The sequence below is a fragment of the Phodopus roborovskii genome, unplaced genomic scaffold (assembly GCF_943737965.1).
Source record: "Phodopus roborovskii unplaced genomic scaffold, PHOROB, whole genome shotgun sequence".
Taxonomy (NCBI): domain Eukaryota; kingdom Metazoa; phylum Chordata; class Mammalia; order Rodentia; family Cricetidae; genus Phodopus; species Phodopus roborovskii.
Window position 1 is genome coordinate 18584998 of NW_026126585.1, and position 12099 is coordinate 18597096.

Below are 12099 nucleotides of genomic sequence, written 5' to 3' on the forward strand. Positions count from 1 at the left end.
GTGGACAGCTCTGGTCCTAACTAACCCTGGGGCTGGTGGCTGGGATGGACAGTTTCTCTCGGTGCCTGCATAGCCCAGGGTAGTACTGTGTCTAGCCACTCCCTCTAATGTGGATGGAGGCAGAGGTAGCCTGTCTTCAGTAACAACCTTCCCTCTGCCTCCAGTCCTGGCTCCCCAGACCCCGCCCTTCTCTTAGGGATGTTCACTAGCTTCCAGGCCCCGAGGCGGGAGCAGAGGGAGGTAGGGGAAGGGCTGGGCCACGCTGCTCCCAGGACAGCACTGTGTGCAACTCTTGGCTGCAAGGGCCCTAGGCATGGGCTATGGGGAAGCTGGTCCCTCATCTGGTCAATAAAGCAGTTTAGAACAGAACGCTGGTGTCCATCTTCTGTCTGGGGGGCCCTGCCACGCCTTGGAGCCAGGACCAGAACAATTCGCAGCAGGGCCTGGTCGAAATGAATCAAAGAGGACCCACTCAACTGAGCAGTGGCAGCCCACGCCTTCAGTCCCAAGCGGCCTTCAGTCCCGGCGCTTGGGATGCAGAGGCAGGCGGGTCTCAGTGAGTTCGGAGAAACCCTGTCTCGAAAAACAAACAAGAAGAGGACTCAACTCCAAGAGTTTTCTAAGGTCTGCTTACGTTGTAGTTTCCTATCTAAGGGACCCAAGCAACCCAATGCCCAGCCTGTTTGCCCTCCACCCCGCCCCAGGACATGAGAATTTCGTGGTCCTGGCTTTTGAGAGTCTCCATTAGATCAGCTTGGAAAGCCCCTTGCAAAGAGAAAACTCTGCCAGAGGAACTTTGTGTGTCAACCCCAGAAACCTCACTTCTTCTGGGAAGGGTGGGGGTGGGGGAGGAGTCTGCTTCCCCTTTAGGGCCCCACAACCAGGTTCGAAGGAGATCAGATTTAGGCCTGTCTGAAGGACTGTGGAGTTACTCGTTTTCGGCCCAGCTCTGGTTCCCCAGAGCTGTGCCTCTCTGTGTCAGCCCGGGAAGAGGTACCCACACGGACTTTTTCAGAACATCGGGTAAAAAGGAAACAGCAGATTTCGTTGCGTGTGTTAGCCAGGTAGGCAGGCCAGCAATGCCCCTCGTGGGACCTATCCCAGTGGTGCAGACGATAGAGAACTGCAAATGAACACAGGCCCAACCGCTGGAGTTCAGACCGGCAGCTCCCAAATGGGGGTCAAGACCTAACGACGACGGGAGGTTCTGGGGACGTTTGTGCCCAGAGGACAGATGGGTCCTCCTTCCCTGGGTGGGGCCCACAGGAGTACCCACAGGGGCGCAGTGGGATCCGAAGGTGGGAACCGGCTGCCCTCTGCTGGCTGCACGGGCGCGTGTCCCCAGCCCAGCACAGTACCATCAGGCAGGACCTGGTACTTCGTCTGGTTCCCACAGCCACGTAGTGGTAAGGGGCAGCACGAAGTCTGGGATAAAGCCAGGGTCACCAGCGGAAGGCTGTGGCGAATGGGCAGTCGGGGCAGGACGCACCGCGCGCGCGGTGGTGCGGTTCCCTGGGGATGCGTGGTCAGCTTGCGGGGAACTCGGGATCCGCAGGCGCCGAGCTTGCTCTGTGCCGGCAGACACCAGGTGGCGCTGTGGGGTCAAGGCCAAAGGCGGCACTCCCTTTCTCTTATTTATTATATTTGTGTTCGCTACTCCCTGTCTGCTGTGGGTGTTGACGACCCTTTGCTTCTGCGAGGGCATCTAATCTCCAAGGGTAGCATCTCCCTGGCAGGAGTTGTGTGATAATAGTGAGTGAGTGGCCCGTGGCCTGCCGAGCCGTGAGAATGACCCAAAGGAGGAAAGTGGGCAGAGCTTTTTGTATCCATTCAAGGCGGACCTAGGCGAGGTCCAGGATGCCCTTGGGGAAAGAAGGACGCGCAGTTGCAGGCATGCCCTGGGCCTGTAGGGTGTATTGGGAGGCAGCTGCCTGTTCTGGAGGCCCAAGGCGCTCAGGCTTCGGTCGTTCAAGGCCAGAGTCAGGTCATCTGAGAGGGTGGTTTCCGAGGGAGCCAGACTGCAGAGATGAGGGAGATTGTGTTTGTGGTTGAGGCAGGAAGAAAGTAGGTTCGAGACCAATCTTGCTACAAAAAGTAAGAGGTGTGTGTGTGTGTGTGTGTGTGTGTGTGTGTGTGTGTGTGTGTGTGATCTGCTATTAGGTGTTTAATCCCCGATGGAGAGTACATCTTTGTGAAGAACAGAAACCCAGTGAAGTTACAGTCTCCAGAATCCCTAAGATCAATGACCCTCTCGAAGCCGTCAGTGGATGTTTCTGACTCCCTTCTTCAGTCCCTGGTCCTGCCTCCAAACGTACACTCCTATTACGAGAACCATCGTGGGGGTGGTGGGGTGCTTTTAAAATGGATTCCCAGATCCACCCTAGAGATTCTGATCGGGTTGGGGTGGGGCCTGGGAATCTGTATTGAGAGGCGCTGATGACACCTGCACTCACAGTCAGCTGGGCTGAACCGCGTGCGAACTGCTCAGCCTTGCAGCAACGCTGACCCAGAGGCTCCCTTGCTGCCGGAGCTACTGAACCCTCTCCCAACTGTGGTAATGACTGGAGAGGAGCCACCTGAATTCTGTTTCCGTTCCCAAGAGCCAGGGAGGCCAGGTCTAAGCTTCTCCCTCTGACGGCCTACAGAGACTTGAACACAGCTGCCCTGCATCTAGTCTGCCTTCATCCTCTTTAAGCAGATCCTTTCTGTGGCTCCTGAGAGAAGGCACTGGAAGCCTTGAGAGCCAGTTTCACCAGTTGAAGAAGAAAGATGTTTTCAGGGCCTGAGAGTATAGCTCAGTGGCAGAGCACTTCCCTAGAATGTGCGAGGCCCTGAGTTCAAACCTCAGAACCAGAAGGGGGAAGGGGGAAACCTAGGCATTTGCGATACTTGGATGAGTCATTCTGGGAATGACCTATGACTCCCTCGGGCCTCCTTCTTTGGGGTAGTTTGGAAACACACATTTGTCATTTCTGGTTTATTCTGTACCACAGAGACCTTCAATGGCCTTATGAGACGGGGTCCAGGCACTGATGAATTTAAACTAAAGCCAGGAACCAGAGAACAATTCGGGAACTAGTTCAAGGTCAAATGGTGGAGGAGGGGTCTGCATAGACCCCAGCGGCCCAGGACTCACCACTATGCTGCAGTACTGGGTCAGCACTGTTGTAGAGAAGCTGCCGTGTGTTGGGAGGTGGGAGGGTGGCCTTAGAGCAGTCAGCCATCGTTCATGAACCCTAATCCTTGTGCTTTCCTGCCTGATGCATTCACACGCACTTGGAGTTGAGTGTATGCGGTGCCCTTCATTATAGAAAGGGAAAGCGAGAGTCTGTGCATTTGTAAATGACTTATTCAAAGTCTCTGGCAACTGGTGGAGCCAGGATTAGAACCAGCTGTGTGACTTTGGGCCAGCCTCCTCCCCTCTGGGTGTGAAATGAAATGCTGGCGGCCTGAATTAGCGCCGGGAAGTACTTCCCAGGCTCTGATGTGCACACGCATCTCCTGGGGAATCTTGTAAAACACAGATTCCAGTTCGGTAGTTTTGGGTGGGGGCTTGAGACCGGATGTCTCTCAGAAGCTCCCAGGGAAGGCGGTGCTGATGTTGCGGATCCAGAGACCACACCGGAGCAGCCAGGCTCCAGGGCCCCACCCTACTCTGATGTTCTTAGTTTATGGGCTTAGGAAGACTCGCCCCAAAGGCCTTGAAAACTCAGGAAGTAGATTATCCTGACCGAGGAGCTCAGTGGGCACTTTCCATGTCTGCCCCTAGGCCTACCTTACTGCTGCTGTTGACCTTGGACAGACATGTCCAGAGTTAAAGGGCTTGGGTTAGTTTGCAGGTTGAGCCCTCCTGTTCCCTGTCTCCTGTCTCCTCCTGGGATTCCCCATCAGTTTCATAGCCACCTGTCCAGTCCTTGATTGTTCACGGACTGTCACCCTCCCAATTGTTCCCCTCTTCCCTTTAGGTTAGATGTGGCCATGTGCCTTGCTCTGGTGTTTAACCTGAGGTCAAAATGACTTGTGTCATTCCTGCACAGAACTCTTTCTTTGACTGGCATTTGAGACAGAGCTTTGCTATGCTGCTCAATCTGGTCAATCCTCCTGCCTCAGCCTCCAGGGTGGCTGAGATTACAGGTGGGCATCACTCTGCCCAGCTTGTAGAGAGTGCTTGTTTCTGTGGCACAGCTTTGCTGTGGAGTCAAGGCTATCCTTAACCTCACAATCCTCCTGCCTCAGCTTCCCAAGTGCTGGAATTGTAGGATTACTTAGAACTCTTTAGAGAGTGGGGCTGGGAGACCTCAGTAACATACTGTGTTCGATCCCTGGTAACACACAGAAGTATAGACGTGTGCGTGTGTGTGCACGTGTGTGTGTGTGTGTGTGTGCGCGCGTGTGTGTGGTTACTCACAGTATCAGCACTGGGGAGGCAGAGACCAGCAGATACCTGGTGTTCGCTAAGGAGAGGGAGCCTGACCAGTGAGTCCCACGGTCAAGATGCATGGCTCTTGAGGAACAACACCCAGGCTGACTTTTGGCTCACACACACACACACACACACACACACACACACACTTGCATGCACACCTCACACAACTCCTTAAGAGTCACTGTGTGACTCCTTATGTCCCCTTTTTGCCTTTCAAAGAGGGTGGGAACAGGCGCAAGATGGATCTTGTATTTGCTGCGTCACACACAATGAGCAGAGCCCTCGCTGGCATCCTGAGTGGGGACTGTGGCAGGGGTACCGTGTGCAGCGCGCACTGGTGCTGGTACATGAACAGCCCGCCCATCCTGGTGACTGTGGACAGGCCTTGTCAGCTGCGGCTTTACACAGTGTTCAGACTTAAGAAACATGTTTCTGTGAAGTGAGTGAAATGGACTGACAGGAAGCTAATGTTTTCTTCGGGGTGTGTCTTCAAGAGGGGTCACCTTGCTGAGGTGGAGGGTGTGGGCTCCGGAGCCTATGAACTAAATTACCATTCAGCCGACCTCATGAACAGAACTCAAATTTTATTTCCCTGGAGCTTAGCCTGAGCCCGACTTCAAGGGGCTCTCGGTGATGCTGAGTCCCTCCCGTGAGCCCCTCTGGCCCCTTGGCCTCCATCCAGGGGTGTTCATCTCTTCTCAACCCGTTCTCAGGCTGGACACCTCAGGGCCATCCTCTCAGTCTTGATTATTTATTACCAAAGTAACAGGAGCATTACAAGCTCTCTTCGTGAGACATCTGAAAATCAGAGGCACGAAGAAAGGCCTCATCTAGAAGGGCTCGCTGGTGACAATGCCATTTTCCTTCCTCCATGCCTATAGTTTCAACCCTACCTATGAGCTTTAACTCTCTAGAAAGACAGAGACAGCCATCATCTAGTGCAGAGAGCTCTGGAGCTGGAAGAAAAATCCTCCCATCAACCCCACATCCCACATCAATCCCAACCCCACAGTGAGTACCGTGCCTTATTCTATCCTGGGTACACATGTACCCAGGCAAAGACAAATGTCTGGTAGGACCCAGGGCCAGCTAAAGTGATTGTTCGCCGTAGACCTGGGGACGAGGAAGGTGAGAAAATAGTAGCATCCTTTGAACGTTTTCAATTAAAAAAAAATGTATTTAAGTACAGGCACACATCACAAGACAATGTTTCCACCAGTGTTAGAGCACAGATGATGATCTCACTAAGACTATCATAAAGCTGAAAACTTTTCTGTCCTCTGGCTTTTGTTGTTGTTGCAAGTCTGTGGCGATGCCGGTGGAAACAAACCCACTATCCTCACAGAAATATTGTAGTCACAGTTATGCACAGGACACTGTCTTGACAACGGCAATAAACAACCATGTTGCCGCGATGTGTATTCACTGTGCTGTAGCATGCCACACTTGAAACAGCTATCGTAGAGCACAATTCTTTTCCTACTTAGAAGTATGTTTAAAATCAAAACGTGCTTGTAAAATAGTGCACACTGTTTTGCCAGAAGCAGCCTCCTGCATCTTGGGTTTCCTTCAGCTCTTGATTGCATCGAGGGACGGCATCCAGGCTTAAGTGGGTGCTCTGTGGTGATGACAAGCTCACCGAGCTATGTGTTTCAGAATGTCTGTGGTTGAGCGGTACATGAATGTGTTTCTTACGTGGATTTAAAAGATGGCTTTTTCCCCTTTTCCTGATAAAGACCCCTTTACACCTGAGCATTCTTATACAGTCAGGGGTGTATAGATATGTAGAATAAATGTACAAATCAAATATTCACTGATAACAAATCACTAATTGATTTAAAGCTACCCTTTGGTTCACATTTCATTTATTAAACATGAGAGCAAACTTGTGTCTCTTGAGGTTGGTGTGCCTGCTTATTTTTACATAAGGAGCTGAGTCTTGCCTGAATATTTGATACCTGCAGGCACAGAGCACAGTCAACATATAGAAGCTAGTATTTTGCTTCAATAATCATCAGGGCTACTCGAACCATTTCATGTAAACACGCAGTACAAAATGATGTAGGATGTTTAGGGCCGTTTTCGAAATCTTTGGAAATTCCGTGCTAATCCCAAACCGAAATGCATTTAATGATTTATTTAATGACCAGTCCAAAAAAAAAAAAAAAAAAAAAAAAAAAAAAAGTGAAATTCAAGCCAGCAACTTGAACAGTAACTTTAAAATTCAAACATTCCTGGTTGGTGAGATGGCTCAGTGGATAAGAAAGGGGCTTGCCACACAAGCCTGATAGCCCGAGTTTGACTCCCAGAACCCACATAGAGAGCCACATGCACCCCTGCCCCGCCAATCATTAAGTTCAAACATTCTGAAACAATACAATCCATTGAAATACCAGGAAAAAAACCTGCACGCTCAAGATTGTTCCAGAAAAATGCTCAAAAGCCTTTGTGGTTAAGCTACCATCTTTGTATAAGAGCCGAAAAGTGTTTGTAGTAAGAAGTACTGCAATTCAGAGCATGTCGAGTCTGAGCCAAGGTGTGTCTCCAGCAGATGGTGTGGCAGTGAGAAACTCGGGATCATGGCCGTCGCGAAGTTACTCGATACAACATGGGTGCATGCTGCCACTTATACCACGGACTCCTGTCGTGTTTGATTTTGAGTTAACTGTTGGTCGCTGCATGTTCAGAAACTGTTTACTCTTACCAACTTTTCCCGCAACCCCTACGTTCACTATGTACGGTTACACAGTCCCTTATAGGGTTGGGATTCACGGTTTAAGGCACTGTGACTCAAAGCACATTATTGTTATTAAGAGGAAAGCTAAGAAACAGAAAGCAATGGGTAGGGCCAGAGTTGCCCAGCTGTCAGGTTGGAAAAGCTCATTGCTTTGGTCTACAATTTGTTCTGGTAATGCCTCTGCTCTGTGGTCCAGTGTCCTGGAGGGCCATTCTGGGGTAACCTTTCTGCTTCTGCAACATGGGCTGTTCAGATGCCAAGATGGCATGGGAAAGGGGAAAATTCTGCAGGTCCTAACCTGAACCCTGAGCCCACAAATCCAATCTCTGTCAGACCCAAGCTGGGATCAAATGCCTTCAAGTCCAGACTCAGCCCCATCAGAGAGGGGCAGTGGGTGCTCTCAAGACGAAAGGGATCCCTGGTGAATCAGGAAAGTTATTGGGTTGGAAAGTGATTAAAGGGTTGAGCGTGGGAGGGGATTTCCAGCAGGAGAGACAGGCCTAGGAGCATGCCCGGGCTGGTCAGCTACACGGTTGCTGCCCACTTGAGGTCTGTTGCAATAGTGCCCATTAAATTCAAGTCATTAGAGATTTGAAACTTGGGCCAGTTTTCAAAAAACACAGAGATCGGAGGAAACCCCAAAGCCCTGAACAGAAAGGGTTGTGCATCAAAGGGGAATAAGAGAATCAGAAGCCTGGAGTAAGAGAGGAGAGCTGGGTGGGACCCGTGAATGGGAGGGTGAACACAGAGAGAGGGGCAGGGTGGGGTGGGACTCTGGGAGCTACCTGCTTCTGATGAACTAGGAAAAAGGAGCTGGCTGAAGAGGGTTCAACAGTGAGCCTCATCTCTCACCTACATGGGAGTCCCTGGGTCCCTTGTGAACCAACCAGGCTTTCCTGAAAATCATTACTAACATCACAAACACAGAGCTTGACAGCCTTCACTTTACAGATGACACGCGGAGCTGTGGTGAGAGGTGGCAGTCTGGTTGCTATTGAGCCGGTGCAGATCTTCATGTCCCTGCCTCCTAGCCAAGTACTCCTTCCTCTATACTGGTGTGGTTCGTACTCCTTTACATGCAAGCGCTCGTCCTCAAACCCAGGGCTCTGACTCAGCAGGTCTATGATGGAGCCTGAAATTCGCTTTTCTGATGCTGCTGGTCCTGGACATTTTGAGAGCCATTGCTCTGAGCCCTGCATGACATGCTGGGCTGTGGTGGCGCACACCTTTAATCCCAGCACTTGGGAAGCAAAGGCAGGAGGATCTCTGAGTTTGAGGCCAGCCTGGTCTACAGAGTGAGTTCCAGGACAGTCAGAGTCACACAGAGAAACCCTGTCTCAAAAAACCAGAAATGCATGTTCTCTGGTCCCAAAGCAGACCTATGGACTCAATAGCATCTATCCCTAGCATCTGAAGAAATCCTTCCAATCCCAGGGGCCAGGTACCCAAGGAGCAGGAGGAAACTGCCTGTTTATGTTTCCCGAAGCTGGGGGGGCGTGTTCTTTCTGATTTGACCCCAGTAGTCCCCCAGCAGGAGCCTCTGCTGTGCCCACCCCAGAGAAGCACACAGATGCCCTGAAGACAGCAACCTCCAAGAGTGCATTCAAGATCCACCCTGCATTCAAGCCAGCCTTGGGTTTTCAGTTTCATTGAGAAATCTCTGTGTAAGCTGGATACAGTGGCAGGTGCTTGCAATTTTAACACCAGGGCAGCCGAGGCAGGAGGCTCTTAAGAGCTCGGCCGGCTCAAACTACGCAGGGAGACCATGTCTCCAAAAACTAGAAACGGAAAACAAATGGCAAGCATCTTCAGGTTAGCCCACTGACTTACCGCCACCTATCAGTGCGGACCTTGCCAGAGGTGGGCTTCAGTTCCTGTGGGGTCGTGTCTCTCGCCATGTTATATTTCCAATGCTGAAATACTCCCTGCTTAACCATGGGTTTTACTCATCTCTCTTATTATCTGTTTTATTTCAAAATATCTATCTAATTTTATGTGTGTGCATGTGTGTCTAAGTGTACGTCTGTAGGACACATGTGCAAAGCCTGTGAAAGCCAGAAGAGGGGTTGAGTTCCCTGGAACTGGAGTTGCAGATGGTGGTGACCCACCATGTGGGTGCTGGGAACTGAACCTGGGTCCCCTGCAAGAACAGTAAATGCTCTTAATTACTGACCGAGGCAGGAGAATCAAGAACTTGAGGCCAAGTGGCTTCAAGGCTGGCCTGGACTACATAATGATCATGTGTCTCACAAAGCCTAAACAAAGGAAAGCCAGGTAGTTCAACCAGTAAGGGTGCTTGCTATCAGGCCTAACAGCCTGAGTCTGATCCCCATAATCCACATGGTGGAAGGAGAGAATTGAGTCCTCCAAGTTGTCCTCTGACCTCTAATCATCATACACACCATGGCGTTCACACATCTCCCTCATCCTCCTCACAAAACAAATGAATGCATAAATGTAAAGATTAAAGACAAAAACTCAACAGGTAACACTTCCTCTAAGACAGGAAGAGGGGAATAGTATTTTTTTTTTCTTTTAACTGTTCATCCTAATGTACTCAAGATTTTCAATCCTCTGCCCACGTTGCTTCCTTTACAAACCTAGTTAAGCATGCAGCGCATCAACATTATTCAGCTAAAATCTAGTGTAAGGAGCCAGGAGAGCCAGGGGCTGACATGGTGGGTGCTCCCTTCCATTAGAATGCAAAGCACAAAGGTCATGAGGAGGGAGGTTGAGGTCAGCAAGCTAGAGCTAGGTGGGCGTCGTCACTAGTATCATCCCTACCCCACACACACACCCTGTGCATGCCCATGCGCATGTGCATCTGTGCATGCCCATGCGTATGTGCATGCATGCGATGAGAAGGCTTTCATGGATCTTCAGCAACGAAGTTTCATTTTACATTGTTAATTTTTATTTTCTTTTTGAGACAGGATCTTACTATGTAGCCCAACCTAGCCTTTCTATGTAGACCAGGCTAGCCTTTCTATGTAGACCAGGCTAGCCTCAAACTTGTGGCATCCCTCCTGTCTCTAGAGTGCTGGGATCATAGGTGTGAACCATAATACCTGGGTTAGTTTAAGTTTTTTAGTGTTAATGTATATTCCATTTTTGAAAGATTGTTTAAATTTATTGTTTTAGACTGGTCTTGTGTATCCTAATGGGTCTTAAACTCACTACGTAGCTAAGAACAACCTTGAATTATTATTATTATTATTATTATTATTATTATTATTATTATTTTGGTCTTTCAGGGTAGGGTTTCTCTGTGTAGCTCTGGCTGTCCTGGAACTCACACTGTAGACCAGGCTGGCCTTGAACTCACAGAGATCCTTCTGCCTCTGCTGATATTAAAGGCGTGTACCACCACCACCTCTTGGATTTTTTTATTCTTCTGCTTTTACCTCCCAAGTGCAGTTATTAAGGTCTGCAGCACCCTGCCACATTCTACATTCTACACCGTTGACCAAATTATCTTTACTGCCTTGTTGCTTTGCCTAGCAGTGTATTACTCCCTGACTTAATTTACTCAAGGAAACATTGTACAAAACAGTAATTCTGGGGCTGGGAAAAAACAGTAATTCTGGGGCTGGGAAGAATGCTCAACCATTAAGAACACTGCGCTCTTTTAGAGGACCTGAGTTTGGTTCCCAGCACCCATGTCAGATGGCTCACTAGGGCCTGGAACTTCCCCAGGAAATGGAACACCCTCTCTGGCTCCCAACACCCTCACACAGACACACATGCAGGCAAGACACCAATGCACATAAAATACAAAATAAGTAAATAATTTAAAAGATAAAAACACCTATGTTTCTTTTTCATAGCTCTTCCCCCAACTGTGGTCAAACCCCCCCCCCCTTTCCCTTACAGTGTGCAAAATGAGTCATTCACTAGCTAGAGCTAGACTCAGCTCACTTCCTGCCCCCTCCTCCCAGGGTTTTTGAGTCAGTCCCAAACAGCTGGACTCAGCTTGCCTGACAGGGCAGATCAGCTTTCTATTTGGTGTGGGCAAAGGGAGGTGGCAGCTCTGGGTGGCTACAGGGGACATTCTGTCCATCTGTCCCATGTGGAGTCAACAAGCTGGTAAGAGTCCAGTCAAAATCCCCAGTCAGTGGCCTGAGCAGACCCACAAGTAGTTTCTGTTCCTGGTGAAGGGTCTGGAACCCGACAGCGATGACATCCTGCACCATCTGCTCTCAAAAACATCTTCCCCCAAATAGTCAATTCATCCAACCTGGACTTGCGGGCCCCTCAGGTGGGGGCTCCCAGGAAAGATGCCAATCCTGCAGCAACTGAATTCTCTTCTCTAACCCCAGGAGGCCAGAGCACTGCAGACTTGGCCATTAGGACCATGTGTTGGTATGGAAACCATGTGTTGCCGGCAGTGACCCTCCCAGCAGTAGAGTATACCCCTCTGAGTTTCTTCCCCTGCCTCTCTGCTCACTCTTGTTACCCAATGTTGCTGCCCTTTCCCTTCCTTCCTCCACTGTCTAGAAGCCTCCAGCCCTCCAGCCAGTAAGTAAAAAGTGTGGGTGGCCATGTCATGCATTAAAAGGGCTCAGTGTTTACGGAGAGACAGTGTGACATCATCAGCAGATTCCCGGTCCCTGTGAGCCTTCATCCATTTACATCCTAGACTGTTTACAAAGCTGCTCATCCCATTTAAGCTGTTTGACTTTTCTGTCTCGTTTTCTTTTTTTCTCCTCATGAGAAGAAGCGAGCAAAACAATTTTTACTATCTCTCATGAGAATTTAAACTTGGGAGAGGGCTCTAGGAATGATCCAGAAGCTACAAAAAGCATGGATGAGATAGAGGGACATGTTGAGAGACAGGACATAATGACGACACCACCACTCACCCCCTCCCCCATCTAAAGGAGAAAAGGTTTGGCCAAGGCAGGATTCTGCCAGATTGGTGAACTCAAGAGACCCT